The sequence below is a fragment of the Heloderma suspectum genome, chromosome 10 (genome assembly GCF_057233095.1).
Source record: "Heloderma suspectum isolate Gila_16-S chromosome 10, 16-S_ref, whole genome shotgun sequence".
NCBI classification, from domain to species: Eukaryota; Metazoa; Chordata; class Lepidosauria; order Squamata; family Helodermatidae; genus Heloderma; species Heloderma suspectum.
The window spans coordinates 39,877,253-39,894,209 of NC_139467.1; the positions used below are offsets into that span (position 1 = coordinate 39,877,253).

The following is a 16,957-nucleotide window of genomic DNA, read 5'->3' on the forward strand; positions in this document are numbered from 1 at the left end:
GTATAGCCATCCTTATGAATTCTCACTGATAATGGGCATACACGTATCAGCGATGCAAAAGTGGGAGAGAGCTGTTGCTTCATTGCACATGCTCCAATTCTGTATTTTATTTTAGAAATCCCCCTATTTAAACCAGAACTCAGGAGGACCGGAATGCAAGGCAAAGCAAACCCATGGAACAAAGCAGGGAAACGTCTTTTCTTTTTAAATTTGGGAGAAGGTACATCAGGAGGCTTATCCAGGTTTGCCTTCAATGAGTCTTCCTTCAGGGTTCCTCACCTGCTGAAGGGGAAACAAAAGATTATGGAATGGATCCAGGCCTTACCCTTTTCTGCCCAGTAGTTTGGCAGGGATATATGTTTAGACCTGGTGGCAGAAACAGAAAGGAAAGGGATACCACTGTCCCTATTAGGTGCTTCTTACTAGACTGTGTCCCAGGGCTTTGACGGAGGTAGATACGTAAAGTCTGGATTAAAAACAAACAGGATTCCCCCTCCCTGCAAAAGTTGAAATGCATTGCAGAAAACCTGTTTCTCTTCTAATGGGGACATTTGGCCTAAACTTCCTTCAAGCCAAAAATGTGCTGGTTATACGGGGAGGGCGGGGGGGAACCATCTGATCAAGGCACACTAACTGTGTTGATTAAAAGCAACGTGAACATGCAGAACAGTTCAGTATCACATATTGCCAGAAATAAAGAGTAGCTGTGGAAGAGAACAAACCCTTCCATGGATTCTTGGAGAGAAAAAAACTTGGATTCTAGCCAATGCAAAGGTGCTGCAAAAAGTAGATTTCTGCAAGATCCACAGCAAGTGGCAAAATATTCAAGAGCCTTGGCTCGTGATAAATAGTTTCTGTCCAGCATTGTGAGGGTATTGCTGAGAGCACCCTGGGTCAGGTACTGGCTCCTTGGGTCACCAGGGCTGTCAGTTGGAGGATGGAGCTGTAGGCAGTCCAGACTGAGACACTCTCACCACACTCAAGAAAATCCAGTTCCTTCTAGGAATATCTTTCAGCCATTCCCCATTTGACAGACTGCCATGAAGCTTCCAGACCAGTTGTGTTCTTCTGGCCTGGCAATTTGTTGCTATCTCTCCGCATAGCCACATGGCCTCTTTGCCTTTGATCTTCCTTCCCCAGGTACTTTGGCCTGAGTGTCAGACAGCTCTGCACAACTGTTCTGCAGTCAGCCCTTGGACTCTAACCTGAATTGGGCTGTTCGAATTGGCTGTTAGAACCTTTTGTTAAAATCACTTAAAAACAGGTATTCAGGTACTCGTCTTCATCTACATCCTGCTTCCCAGAAATTGAGTCATGATTAATTATTACATATATACATATCATATCATACAATGTCAATTATAGTTTCATTAGTTTGCAGAAGTCAATTCAGTATGCACGTGGTAGCTTGAAATAAAAGCGCACCATTAGACGCTAAAGCTGGTGATTATTTCCCTGACTCCCATAGCCTTGGCTGGGCTATTTTTACATTTCTTCTTTTCCAGGCAAGAATTATGATCTGGCAAAGACCTTGGTTTGCCCAGAAAACTCTAATCCCTGCCACTGTCAGCTGCTTTCATTTCAAGCGCTTAAAGCACTTGACACAGATTAAGAACTAGTTGGAAAGCAGAGGAATGGTTGAATGTAAGGAGTGGCCTGAATGTTGACCCCCGCCCCCCCCAAGAAAAAAGGAAGAGCAGCCAGGCATTCACCAACCACTCCTCAAAGAATTTTCCTTTTTCTTCGGTTAGTCTCAGTTCCTATAAAGTGTTGGGCAGGTGGCAGTGTTAAGAAAATGAAGCAGATGTCAGAAGCTAAGGCAAGGGCATTCCCATGGACGCACTGCCCTCTTTTGGTCCAGTCCATGAGCATGCCTGACCTGGAGGCCAGACAGCACAACTTCGAGCGCAATCCTATGCATGTTTAGACAGAAAAAAATCGTGTAGTCCCAGCATTCTTCACCCAACAGTGCTGGCTGGGGAATGCTGGGAGTTGTAGGACCTTTTTCTGTCTGAACATGCATAGGATTGTGCCTTTAATGATGCTTTTCAGCCCCTTACCGTGACAAGGACTCCTTGCTGGTCTGGCTGATGTCATCCTTTAGCCAGGCTGGGTAGCGGTGCTCAAGTTGGATTTTGCCTGGCATTGTCCCACTTTGGGCTTGTATTTTGAGCACTATGGAACATGGGGCTTGGCAACTTGTCCAAGTGAAATTAGGCTCTTTTCCTCTATTTTCTGCATCATCGCCTGTTATGTAGCAGGGCATGTGGTCTAGTTTGCAATGATGGGTCAGGAAATAGGGACCAGTGCACAAGCATCATTTCACTGGGCTTGGGAGAAACTTGTAAGAAAACCCACCCCTTCCCAAAAGGCCCTTATCCATTTTGTAGAACTGGATTGATTGGCTTTAGCTTCTTGAGGGCCCTTTGTTTAAGCTCCTTGATTATTTGTATTTATAGCCAGAGATAGTAGTGTGGCATGTTGTGTATATTAATGAGAAGTGAGTAATTAATGCCCTTTTAGATGCTGTTCTCTGTCCCTGGAATCCTGTGCCAGTTCTTCTATGAGCAAATACTAACAGCAGAACCATCTCTGGAATATCAATGCCCCTGTGATGATGATTGCCTTTCCCTCCTGCTATTAGTCCAAGACCCTCCTGCCTTAGCACTGGGAATTCTGGCAGGAACTAAGTGAGACCCAATTCTCCCTGTCTCTCAAATTGCAAGCCCTACTCTTTTCTAAGGAGGGGAGAGAAATTAATTCAGCTTACATTTTGATGTGAATTTACCTAATTTCACACCTCCCAAACCATTATGTGACCCAAAACCCAATTACCCTCTGAATTTCGCACTTCTCCACTTTTTGCAGCCAAATGTTCTCCAGTCAAAAGATGTGTACAAAAAAGCATATATTTGAGAAAATGACATACAGAAATGCATGTTAGGAAAATTGCTTGCAAAAAATGTCTAGGTTAGGCAAAAATGCATGTCTCCTCTCGCCTAAACTACTGTAATGTGCTCTATGTGGGGTTACCCTTGAAGATGGTTCAGAAGTTGCAACTGGTACAGAACGCAATGGCCTGCCTGGTTAAAGGCAGCTGTTGGTGAGATCACATCACTCCAGTGCTGAAGGAGTTGCACTGGTTACCAGTTGTTTTCCGGGCCCAGTTCAAGGTGTTGGTTTTGACCTTTAAAACCCTATATGGTTCTGGCCCAGCCTATCTTAAGGAGCGCCTCCAGCAACACCAGGAATGCCATTCAATGAGATCAGCCTCGGATGGCCTCCCCTCTGTCCCATCAGCCAGGACAGCTAGGCTGTTGAGGACTAGAGAGAGGGCGTTTTCTGTGGTGGCCCCCACTCTGTGGAATTCCCTCCCTAGTGACCTCTGCCATGCCCCCTCTTTGATGAATTTCTGCCAGGCTTTGAAAAACTGGCTGTTCAGGCAGGCATTTGGAGTGGGCTAGGGTTTTTTTTAGAGCAATGTTGCTTTGTTCAGTTGATTATATTGTATTTTGTGTTGTTATTCATATTGTACGCCACCTAGAGTGGCCAAGTAGCTGGGCCAGATGGGTGGCTATTAATCAAACAAACAAACAAACAAACAAACAAATGTCTTTGGAGAAAGATGCCCACACAAAAAAAAAAGCTTTTGAATTTTCATGCAAACTTAAAAAAACTCTCAAATTTCAGGATGAACTGCATTTAAGACCAGTGAAATTCTCAAAATTTGAGATGAAACACACTTCAGATTGGAAAAATGAGAAACAGAAAGTAACTGAAATTAAGAGAGCCATCCATTCCTCCTCTTTTTCTCTCTCCCCCTTTGGAGGAGAACCTACGCCAGCAGCTCACTATTCAGCATGTATTTCAGAGAAAATACTCATTTAGATAAACATCAAAATATATGTTTTGTGAGGATTTTTAAAAATAATCTCACAGAAACAGAGTAGACCTATGGGTAAAAATTTGCGGAAGAACTGGGCGCTGACAAATTCACCCATCTGTAAACCTTCAGTCCTTGCTGCCCCTCTTCTTTTCCAGTCCTTGTTGCAACTTTTCTTTTGTGACATTGATTTCTTGCATCTGGTCAAATCAGGATTTTGTGTGGCTCAGGATGCTTCCAGATGAGGTTTTTATCCTGCAGGCAAAGCTTTTTATCACAGAGTTTTATGGGGGTGGAGGCAGACAACATCATCTTCTATTTGTAACCTTCCTGTATTTTCCCACCACTTCTGTCTTTTTTTTTTACTTACCACAGAAAATCCATTAAGGAGGGAAAGATAGAATAGCTGCCTTAACGTTGCCTTTTGGTTAGTAGCATTAGGAACGCTCTCTCTCCGGAAGCACCCTGGGAGAGGGGGAAAGAGAGAGAGAGAGAGAGCACAAAAGGAACTGTATTTGGTAACGTTTGCAGGGGAGAGACGGAGGAGAGATTCCAGAGGGTCTCTGAGCACATAGGTGACTTTTGAGAAGCTGTTCACGGCCCTTTCTCCTGGTTTCCCTTTCTTCCTCCCACGTGCGTGCACAATGGCTTCCTTGGGGTGCCTCCAGCCCTTTCACTGTACTTCAGATCTGTGCTCTTCAAATCACATATAGACGGTAAGAGAGCAGTTTGCTGGTCAGTGAGCTGATCGCTGCCTGATGCGAAACAGCTGACCAGATGCCCACTCCCTGCTTTGCTTCACTGTCTGCTGTTTTAACAGCTTGGGTACACTGGTGATGCCATGAAGGCGGCCTTTCCTCTGGCAATGAAAGACTTGTCTAACTAAATGCACCAATGTGTCACACTCAGGCTGATGTAAGTGTCCAAAAAACCCTGGAAATGATATCCCTGAAATGTTTTCCTGCCTAGAAACTAGGCCGCTACGCTCAGGATGCTATTCACAACATCCAAACCGGGGTGGGGCAGGGGTTTGTTGTTGTTGTGTGTCTCTGTGTAGAGGTGATAGTGGTCAGTTTGGCAATTCATGAATGGAATCCTCTGCACATGCTCAGGGGCACCTTCTTCTTTATAGTTGCATTGTATTCCAGAGCTAAACCCCCAGAATTAAAGAAGCTTGTGGAGCTGAAATCTCATTAGCTGTGGCAAAAATGTAAGGGGCATTTCTGATGTGTTGGGAAATGGGATGTCAATATTGTCTACCTAGCAGTAAGCAGCTGGAGAAAATAGCACTCTGCTAGCACCTGACTCCCACTCCAGGAGTTTCCCCACTGCCATCCCAGGACACATCGCTGCCCGAAATGGAGCCCAAATGACACTTGCCTCCAAAACTAAAAGAGGGGCCAACACTAAAAGAGTGTTTTTTCTGTACCATTCAGACTCCAATTCCTGGTTTCATCTCCCTGCCCCTCGTGGTGCTGCCTCTAGGGATGGGCTGATCTGGCAACTCTGTTTGCAGTGCACAGACTCCCTCTTTTTCCCACCTCCAAATCTGTTCCCTGCTGTCCAAGGTGTCTTTTTTTATGGTGTACATATGCTGTGCGCGTTTTTCAAATGGCCCATTGGCTAACGTGTGTTTGTGCACATTATAGAAATGTATGAAACTGTGTGTGTTTGTGTGTGTGTCTGTGTGTGTTTATTTGTGGGGTGGAGATACGTTTCAAATGTGCACATGTTGTGGAACACTTTTTTTTTTCTTTTGTGGAAAACATCACCAGCCCAGAAATGTAGGAATTTCTGGCTACAAATGGTATCCATTTCTGTGTTTGGTTCTGGGAAGTGTGGAGTGAGTAAATCTATAAACAAACCCTAGATGGAGTGACTTTCACACCCATCCCTAGCTGCCTCAAACAGGTTACTTCAGCCTGTCGCCTGGCTGGGCCAGCTGTGGTACTCCTTTCTACTATGGCAAAGCTTTTAGGGATTTCTCTTTGGCCTGGCTCTGGCTGTCTGCCTTTTCCTGCCAGATGCTGCCTATGCCTTCCCCAAAGCCTCATGAAAGTGGCACTGGTCCATCCTTGTGGTCTCAGAGGTGTAGCTATGGCTCCTTCTGTCACCGTACCTAACCAGCTTCCACCACCCTGCTTCTAGGCAACAGTTCAGTCCCAAACATAATATAAACCTGTTTGTTCGCTTGTTTGAAGCAGGAGTCTACAAATTATGTCCAGGCCAAGTATTTAAATAAAATTGCTACTACCTAGCAAAAATATGGTAAAAGTGCCTCTGAACACATGAAGAGTGCCTTTCTCTTTCCATCAAGCAAGTGGCAGCCTACCCCTCCCACAGAGTTAAGAAGGGCTAATAGAACAGAGGGCATGGTTCCCCATAAGCTAGGTCCCTTGCAGGTCTCTTTCTGAAAATTAAATACCACTACCACTTCCCTGGCAAGCCCCAGCAATGGCCTAGAAAGCAGCTGGTTTCAAAACTAGGACTAAAAAGGCTAGGAGGCACAGTCTTTCCCTTGCTCTAAAAGAAATCAACTCCGGATTTTCTTTATTCTCTGCACCAGCTCCCCTCACAACCCAGTTGTTTTCTGTTTCTCATTTTAATCAGCCATCTTTTTTTCTGGAAAGGGGAGTGACAGAGAGAAGCCAGCTGCAAGTGGGCCTGGGAAATGGAGAAAGGGTGCAGAGGTAGAGACACTGAGGAACGGGAGAGCTGAAATTGCTCTCTGCATTCTCCCATACAGTCAGTTACTCCATTTACAAAGCACATTTTCCAGGTGTTTTTCTTTCTTTTTTAACTACCTGCAGTTGGAGTGAAGTGAGTGACTTGTATTTGGAAGAGATATATTCTCAGGCTGAGGCGTGGTGGCTGGGGCTGGAAAGATAGGAGATAGTGCTGGGGGAGGGAAACCAAAGAGACTGCATAGGGGAAGCAGCTTGACATGTGAAGAGGGAGAGAAATGAAAACATAACACCAAGCAGGACCAGAGAAGGGGAGAGAGGGTGAACATGTCATGGCTAGGGATGGACGAACTCACCCCCATCTGGTATCTGAATACTGAAGCACTGCCCCCACTTGAGCTCCCCCTCGGACCCACATTCGAGCCCCCACAAACTCGTCGAGACACCCGCACTCACCCTGGATCCCGCCCACGAGTGCCCACCATTTTGCCAAGCTTATTTTTACAGAAAAAAAGAGGTAATTAAAAATGTACATATTTAAATATGCGCAGATTTGGGCTGGGAAAGCTTGATATATGCAATATTACAGGTGTAAATGGGCCATTTATGCCTCTAATATTGTGTAGATCAGCCTTTTGCAGCCCAAATTTGCACATATTTAAATATGCGCATGTTAATGATCTCCTTTTTTTCCTATAAAAATAAGCTCGGCAAAATGGCGGGCGCTCGCAGATGGGTCCAGGTGAGCGCAGGGAACGTCTGGGATGGCATGAGCGGGGACAAGCAAGGCCAGAGGCTTGGCGGGCGTGGTCCCAGGGTGCGGGCAAGGGGAGCCCGATGGACTACCAGACCGAGGCAGTCATCTGCACCATCCCTAGGGGTGGCCACCCATCCCCAGCCCACCAATCAGCCGTACAGTATTCCCAGAAAAGGAAGGGAAGGGAAGGGAAGGGAAGGGAAGGGAAGGGAAGGAAACCCTGCTGATGCCATGCAGAACTAGAGAATAGACTCTTCCCCTGCAAATCCCTCCATTTTTTTTTCTTGCAACCTAATTTAACTGCTGTAATGGGACCTCCCTCCCTGAGCATTCTGGCTTGCCCAGATCAAAGTCTTTCTCACCCCTGGCCTGTTGGAGAGTTGGTTTCTTGAAGGCTGTTTTTAAGCTACCTTTGCAAATCCCCTCCAGACTAAATTGTCAGGCCCAGAAGTCCCTGCTTTTGTAAATCATTCTTAAATTCTGCACTGTGTTGCACCACAATGCAAGGCTGCCATGAGGGATTCACATGTTTGCTTGGTGTTGAATCTGTCTGTACTCCATCAAACCCTCATTTCAGTCTGAAGCTTGGAATCCAGTTTGTTGGCAGGAGCTGGGGTGCTTCTTCCCTCCTTACAGGCAGCTCTTTTGGAGAGAAGCCAAAATCACTCTTATTAAATTCTTAGCATGGCCTCCTTCCTTCATTTCAATGTGACTGGAGGGTGCATTACACTTCTTTGATTGAGCCCTAGGCTACTTCTCCCCCTGCCCCCACCCAATCTTTTCTCTCCTCCAGCAGCAAGACAGTTAAGGAAGAGAGAATTCTCAACACATTCCAGCAGGGAGACCCCATTTGACTTCTCCCACTTTGTTTCATTCAGTAAAACATCATTAGTTCTTACAAACCATTTCCCAACTAATTTTATTTTTACCCACATGCATTAATGTTATGAATCCAACTTGCTAGACGAAAGGGTATTTTCCATGAATATTTAATCTTTTGTTTTTGTAGCCTTAAACCTCTAGTTTCACATTGCTTTTATAAGTGTATTCTCCAGATTCCGAATCTTTCTTTTGTGTCCTTCCCCTGCGAGTTAAAAAGAACCATGAAGTACTAGTATTTTTTTTTCTTTTTCTTTTCCCCTCTGGGAAAAATAGCAGCTTTGGGTGTGAGTGGGGATTCAATTCACGGAGAAGGGTTAAACCCCTTCCCCTATCATCACAGCCTTGATCTGACTTGTGTCCCCCCCCCGCAACACTCACACGCACATTGCATGGCTGCTTTTAACTTCAACACACACACGTATGTTATCCAATCACAGATCTCCTGCTATCCCATCTACTTTGTCCCTCTGGATGGTAAGGCCAGCCTGGCCCGCTGCAATTTTCTCATTGCATCACGTACAATATCACTCTGTGCAGAGCAATTGAGTTATGGTGCATGGAACAGAGTTCTCTAGTGAAAGAGGCTAAAGCTACATCTTTTGGTCACATGCGCCACAAACCACAACAGAATTATCCTGTGTCACTTGGTTGATGTGCAACGGCAGGAGTCCAGAGTTCCCGGTAGCTCAGGCCAAGTCTCAGCCTCAGATCATGGGGTTGCTGGTTTGAGTTCCATGACAGTAAAGTAATGCTGGTGAGTGCCATTGTCCAGGCATGGAGTTGTATTAGGTGGCAATGTGCTGTGCTACCTTAGGTTTTGCCTTATCTCACTCCACCCCACCCCACCCCACCGGGTGTTGAAGCTGGGCTGGGAGCTGGTGAGTTAGTAGCTGAAGGTTCAACAGAGGGGCAACAGAGTCCACAAACAGTCGAAGTGAGTGTCAGGGGGCCCTAGCCAGCCTCTTTCAGTCTACTTCAGTAGCCAACTCCAGACACAGGCAAAGGATTCTTTTCAAGGCTTTATTCCTTTTACAACTTAATAACTCTATCACCAGCGACTAAGCTATGAACAGCAGAGTGACCTATGCCCCGGGTTGGAAACAGTTGGTCCCCATTTGAATGAGAATCACTCGCAGACTCATAAGCCCTGAACTTATGGACTAGGGAGAGTCCCTCCCCTTTTCCATTGGGTCCTCTGGACGCGACCGTTGCTTACGCGCCAAACGGGCGCTACGCCTCCTTTCTGCGCCCTCCATAGCTCATCGCTCTCTGTGTCTGCGTCGAGCATCCAGCCAGCCCTCCTCCTGCACTCTTTCACTCCCAGGACCGCTATCTATGTCTGGAATGCTGGCAGGAGGAATCTCTGCCAGCTGCAGGGCCTGGGAGGGAAGAGCGCGCTCCTCTCCCACGGACAGCTGTTCCTCCTCAGAATCAGAACTGCTCTGAGGTTCTATGGGCTCAGTGTCCACCCTGACAGTAAGGTCTGAAGAAGCAAATAGCAAAGCCAGGTAGTAGAGACAAAAGGGGTTATGCAGAGAGAGTAGTCAAACCGAGGCCAAGGTTACTTACAGAGTAGGGTCCAAGCAGAAGACAGGCCTACAGACAGGTAGCAGGCTGGAGCCAGTTAACCACAGAGGTTGTTTTCAGCAGCTTCTGAAAGCCTCTACTGGGCTTTTTATCCGGGAGGTGTCAGAGCCCTACCCAAGCCCCAGTTGCAGTCATTTACTTTGATTGAAGAGAGTCCTCCTCGTGATGAGGCCCCTCCCCTCCCAAGTAGACCACTGATGCAGCCTGGCCCTTTGTCGAGCTTATTTGAGGTGGGCCTGCCTCCTCTGGCGCCATTGCTCCCTGGGACTTGGGGAGCGCTCAGCCTCCTCCTCTGAGGCAGACTCCTCCTCTTCCCACGGGGTTGGGGCCTCAGCAGGCTTCTCCATGGCTCAGGCCCCTGTCGTGGCAGGGCCTGGGCATTGTCTTCCACTGGGGCCTCTAACTCTTCCTCCTTGGAGGAGTCTTCCAATGGGTGCTTGACAGGTTTGCACCATAGCCCTTTGTCTTGATCGTACAATGGATTTGCCAGAGTACAGTTCTACAGCCATGGTGCGAGCCCCTAGGAAACCACTTTTCCCAAGTGTTCTAAGATCACAGCCAGCAGCTTTTTCTAGCTATGTAGTACTGCTCTTTGAGGGATACACACACACACACACACAGAGAGAGAGAGAGAGAGAGAGAGAGAGAGAGAATGATCCACATGGCTACCTGCATTTCTGGACTGATCTTGAGGGTGACTGTGGGAGTTATCATGATGATGGGCATCAATCGATCAGGCATTATCAGGGTACAGGAAAAAACAACTGTCCGGTGGTGATGGTCCTGAATGTAGCATTGATACCATGGAATTTAAGACAAACAAAAAAATCTCCCTGTCTACAGACTTCAGTGAACTCTCATACTGTGCAGTGCATGTAGTTCATAGTAAATTTCAAATACTTGTAACAAAGGGACCTTACTGCTCCTAACTGCCTATTAGCGTCCTTTGTCTCCATCAAGAGACATAAGAGGATGACATGACTCACATCAATAAAATAGCTTAAATTCCAGTTTAACTCATTTATGGTTTGGTCGCTCTGTCTGCAGATTCATGGAGCGGTGGAAGGCTGCAAGGCACAGAGTATGACAACCTGAATATAGAGCTGGAGATATAGATACAGACACACACACACACACACACACACACACACATATATATATATATATATACACACACACACACCCATGCCTGTCTGCTAGTTCTCCACCCACCAGCCTTCCAAATTGTACCATTCCTTCCAAAAATACTGTTTTACCTGCAGGCTAGAAAAGAAATTATTGGCAGGTTATGCAAATGTAGCTCCAAAGGGGGGGGGGGAGAGAGAGAGAGAGAAGTTGGATGAAAATGAAAACGTGGCTAAAAGATGGACTGTAAGATTTTCTCCTGGAAAGGGAGAGGGAAGGATATTCCCCTCTAGAAGGGAGAATGGGGGAAGGAAGGAAGGAAGGAAGGAAGGAAGGAAGGAAGGAAGGAAGGAAGGAAGGAACAAAAGAAGAGAGGAAGGAAGGAAAGGAGGAAGGAAGGAAGGAGCAGAAGAAGGGAGAAAGGAAGGGTTGCTCCAATTTAATACTTACAATCCAACAAAAACAGGTGGAAAATTAGACAGATCATATCTAATCAGATCATTGCTCACCTGTCACACCTGTCTGAACATCTCTGGAGAGGTCCACAACAACATTTCAGTATCCCTGGCATGTGTTTCATGTTCTGATATCTCTCTACCAAAGATCTCCAGTTCTGCTACTCCTACCTGCCCACAGATCTCTTTTTCCCTTAAGGGTGCAATCCTTTGCATGTCTGGACAGAAAAATGGCCTACAACTCCTAGCATGCCTCAGACAGCAATGTGGCTGGGGGATGCTGGGAGCTGTAGGACTTTTTTTTCTGTCTAAACATGCCTAGGATTGCACTCTAAATTACTCTGTCTTCTGCCCCTTTTTGCCCCTATGCCTGGAACGCCCTACCCTGAACCCACCTACCTCTCCCTTCCTTCAAACCACAGGTCAAAATCTTCCTCTACTTCCATAAAGCTTTTGGCTCAACCCCATAGTCCTCATCCCCAACTGAAGCAAAGTAGTGCATCTCTCTATGTTAACTTTCGTTCCTATATGTAATTCCTTTCTTCCCTTGTCTCTTTTCCCATCTTTTCTGATTGTCTTCTGCCACCAATCTGCATTTAGATTATAAGCTCTTTGGGGCAGGGACTTGTCTTTTTCTTATGTTACTGGGTAAAGTGCCATGCATACGGATGGGAGTAGTAGTAGAGGGATGTAGAGGGAACAAATGATATCGCCATGCGGAGCTACGAAGAAATCACATCAGACTTTGAAGCTTTGGGAAGGAAACTCAAGAACTTTGGGGCCCAGATAGTTTTCTCATCCATCCTTCCAGTAGTTAGAAGAGGGATAGAAAGGGAAATAAAAGTGCTCCTGGTGAATAACTTGCTACAAAGCTGGTGCCAACATGAGGGATTTGGATTCTGGGACCATGGGCTATAGTTCCTGGAAGATGGACTATTGGCAAGGGATGGGTTGCACCTCAGAAGGGCTGGGAAGAATGTGTTTGGCCACAGCATAAAGAACTTCATCAGGAGGGCTTTAAACTGAATCCTATGGGGAGGGGAGATGTAAAGTTGGGGGTAATAATGGACGAAGGCTCATGCACCACATGGAGAGAACAGCTTTAATAGTGCCCAATAATAGTCTTCAAAACCATGTAGGAAGAAAGCCAGACTATAAAGCACATGGTCTTTGATGTCTATACACTAATGCCCAGAGTATGGGAAACAAACAGAATGAACTTGAACTCTTAATACGGAAGGGAAATTATGACTTGATAGGTGTAAATGAAACTTAGTGGGATGACTCCCATGATTGGAATATAGCAATTGAAGGATATAACTTGTTCAAAAAGAACAGAAGGAACAGAAAGGGAGGTGGAGTTGCAGTATACGTTAAAAATACATATCTCTGCACAGAAATACAGGAGGATGAGCTTGGTAGCCCCATCGAGAGCATCTGGATCAAAATAAATGGATCAAAGAATAAAAGGAACATGGTGGTCAGAGGCTACTACCAGCCACCCAACCAAGGAGAAGATGAGAATGAAACTTTGGAAAAGCAAATAGCCAATGTTTCAAGGAAGCGTGATGTAGTAGTAATGGGGGACTTCAGTTTCCCCGATATTTGTTGGGAGACAAATTCTGCAAAACATGGCCCCTCCAAGAAATTCCTGGCTTGTGTTGCTGATAACTTCCTCCTGTAGAAAGTGGAGGAAGGAACTAGAGGATCGGCTATCCTTGACTTGATCCTAACTAACAGAGATGACTTAGTGGATCAAGTAGCAGTTATGGGAACTCTGGGGGAAAGTGACCATGGTATAGTTGAGTTCTTGGTTCTAAAGGAAGCAAAAGCTGAGTGTAGACAAATGCGTACCCTGGATTTTAGGAAAGCCAATTTTAATAAACTCAGAACAATGACAAGTAAGGTCCCATGGCAAGCGCCCCTAGGGAGAAAAGGAGTCCAAGATGGGTGGGAGTTTTTTAAAAAGGAAATTCTAAAGGCACAATTACAAACAATTCCAACAAGGAAAAAAAGGTGGAAGACAACAGAAGACGCCAATGCAGCTTCACAAAAAGCTTAGAGATGACCTCAAAACAAAAAGGACACATATAGGAAGTGGAAGGAAAGCCAAGCTACAAAGGAAGAGTACAGGCAGGTAGCACAGAATTGCAGGGATGGCGTCAGGAAGGCTAAAGCTGAAAACGAGCTGAGGTTAGCAAGGGATGCTAAAAGCAACAAAAAGGCTTTCTTCAGCTATGTGCATAGTAAAAGGCAGAAGAAAGAAGTGGTGGTTCAGCTATTAAATAAGGATGGCAAAATGATAACAGATGACAAAGAAAGGGCAGAAGTGCTCAATGCCTACTTTGGCTCAGACTTCTCCCGAAAGAGGGTCTATGAGCCCCCTGGTAAAGGTGAAGTACAGGTTGAAGGGGCAGGATTGCAGTTTGAGTTCGATAGGCATATGGTCAAGGAACAACTAATTACTTTGAATGAGTTCAAATCTCCAGGGCCAGATGAACTGCACTATAGAGTAATAAAGGAACTGACAGAATAACTCCCAGAACCACTATTCTCTTTGAGAAATCCTGGAGGACGGGTGAAGTGCCAGATGACTGGAGGAGGGCTAATGTTGTCCATATCTTCAAAAAGGGCAAAAAGGAGGAACCTGGGAACTACAGACGAGTCAGTCTGACATCAATCCCTGGGAAAATTCTGGAGCAGATGATAAAGCAATCCATCTGGAAGCACCTTGAAAACAATGCAGTGATTACTCGAAGCCAACAGGGATTTGTCAAGAACAAATCCTGTCAGACGAATCAGATCTCATTTTTTGATCAGGTAAGCTCCTTTGTGGACTGTGGGAATGCTGTGGACATTATATACCTTGACTTCAGCAAAGCTTTCGACAAAGTGCCCCATGATATCCTGGTGAGCAAACTAGCTCAAAGTGGGCTAGATGAAACAATGATCTGGTGGATCCACAGTTGGCTACAGAATCAAAGAGTGCTTATCAATGGGATCTTCTCAAACTGGGGAGAGGTAATGAGTTGGGTACCGCAGGGCTCACTCCTGAGCCCAGTACTCTTCAACATTTGTATTAATGACTTGGAGGAGGAGGTGCAGGGAAAGCTTATCAAATTTACAGATGACACAAAATTGGGCAGGATAGCTAATACCTTGGAAGACAGAAACAAAATTCAAAGGGATCTTGATAGACTGGAGTGCTGGGCAGACAACAACAGAATGAAATTTAATAGGAATAAATGCCAAGTTCTGCCCCTAGGAAAAAGAAACCAAATGCACAGTTACAAGATGGGGGATACGTGGCTCAACAACACTACAAGTGAGACGGATCTTGGAATTGTTGTAGATCACAAGCTGAATATGAGCCAACCATGTGATTTGGCTGCAAAAAGGGCAAGTGCTCTTTTGGGCTGCATTAATAGAAGTATAGCTTCCAAATCACATGAAGTACTAGTTCCCCTCTACTCAGCACTGGTTAGGCCTCATCTGGAGTCCTGTGTCCAGTTCTGGGCACCACACTTTAAGAAGGATGCAGACGAGCTGAGAAGATTCAGAGGAGGGCAACAAAGATGATCAGGGGACTGGAAACAATGCCCTATGAAGAGAGACGGAACAAACTGGGCATGTTTAGCCTTGAGAAGAGAAGACTGAGGGAAGACATGATAGCGCTCTTCAAGTACTTGAAAGGTTGTCACAGAGAGGAAGGCCAGCATCTCTTCTCGATCATCCCAGAGTGCAGGACATGGAATCATGGGCTAAAGTGACAGGAAGCCAGATTCCGGCTGAACATCAGGAAAACCTTCCTGACTGTTAGAGAAATATGACAATGGAACCAATTCCCTAGGAAGGTAGTGGGCTCTCCCACACTGGAGGCATTCAAGATGAAGCTTGACAGCCTTCTGTCAGGGATGCTTTGACTTGGATTCCTGCCTTGAGCAAGGGGTTGGACTTGATGATCTTATAGGCTCCTTCCAACCCTACTATTCTATGATTCTATGTCTCTCAGACCCAAGGCAACCATGGCTGAGCCCAGGGTCCATGATGAGATTGTTTAGCACAGATTCATAAAAAGAGTTGTGTATGGAGCCACCTGTGAGTAATCTGTTGTTTTGCTCCCCTGTCTCTGTGCAATGCAAAACTCAAAGTAACCTCAGCGTGCTCCTTTTCCTTTTGTGCAGAAATCTCAGCAGGTCAAATATGCCTAAGGGAGGGCCGTAGCTCACTGCTAGAGCACATGACTCACATGCAAAAGTTCCCTGGCAACTCTCAGTCTCAGACTCCTGTCTGAAAGCCTGAGGAGCTGCTGCCATACTGTTTGTAGGCAATCCCAGATTGACCTATATTGCGAATTGATACAGGGCAGTTTCCCATCTTCCTGGGTTTATTAGAAGATGTTGAGAAGGAATGGGAGGGGTATGGCGGCAAGGAGAAACAGGCTTGGAGCATGCTAGTCCCCTCTGCTAAGCTTCTCTTTGCAGCATCGAACACAGCCCCTCCCTCCAGGAAAGAAGATGACTTAACTTGAATGGCCCCTTGCCATCCATAGGTCCCACCCATACAGCATCCTAAAGAACCAGTAGCTTCCTGGGCCATTACATCTTGCCATCGTTGCTCTTTGGCAGAGAGTTGTGAGCGAATCGGCTTCATTAGGGGGTTCTATTCATCACACCATTCTGTTTGAATTCATTTTGGATGTCAGGATGCTAATGTATCTCCCATTCTACAATTAAGTCCCAGCTCCAAACTCCCCTCTCATTTCCACAGCATGTTAATTCATGAGGGGGAAGGGAAGGTGCGGGAAAGAAGAGTGTCTTTCCATGGTGTGTTCAGGCTAAAATTGTGGAGACATGCCATTAATTTTCTGGCACAATTGTCCCAGCCTCATTCCTTATTCATATACATCTGTCCCATCTGAGCTTCAGATGTGTGTCTGGAAACATTTCTTCATTTTTCTTCCTCTCCCTCCCATACTTTAATTAAAAAAAAACAACACCTCCCTCTCTTACACTTTACAATGGCTGTCCTCCATGTTCAGTGCTATGCACAGTTGGATATTTGCTGGAGCCCAGAGATTATGGAAGGGTCTGCTACTAGGGATGCCATTCACATACAAATCTGGACTTTTGGGGCTCGATGGACTTCTGCTGCCTGCCCGACTTGGCTTGCATTTGCTAACCAAGCCGAGAGTTTTCCCTGAACTCCAGGGACATTTTCCATTGGGGGTGGGGGGGGCTGCAATTTGCACAAATCTGCATAATTTGCGCAACGTGCAGCCACACTTGTGCAATTCGTGCAAATTTTGCAGAATGGCGCAAATCGTGGGTGCAATTTTCGCAAAGAAACAAACACAACTAATCCACTAACTGGCCTGACTCACTGCAGACTGAATTGGGCCAGTTAGTGGAAAACAGACAAAAGTTTTGTGGGCCGAAACGATGAAAACCCATCGAGCTCTGCCCCTGAAATGGACTCCTCCGACATCCCTACCTGCTACTGATCCCCAAATGCCACCGTCTTCATTGCTGATCTCTCACACATGCCCACAACTGGCAAGAATCTTTGGTACAATCTGCAGACA

General features: G+C 45.9%; 1 protein-coding gene across 2 annotated transcripts in view; it reads left to right on the forward strand.

Moving 5' to 3' along the window:
- The window catches only part of CSMD2 (CUB and Sushi multiple domains 2), a 916,430-nt gene that overhangs the window by 356,831 nt on the left and 542,642 nt on the right, over positions 1–16,957 (forward strand). The gene's annotated exons all lie outside the window — the stretch shown is intronic.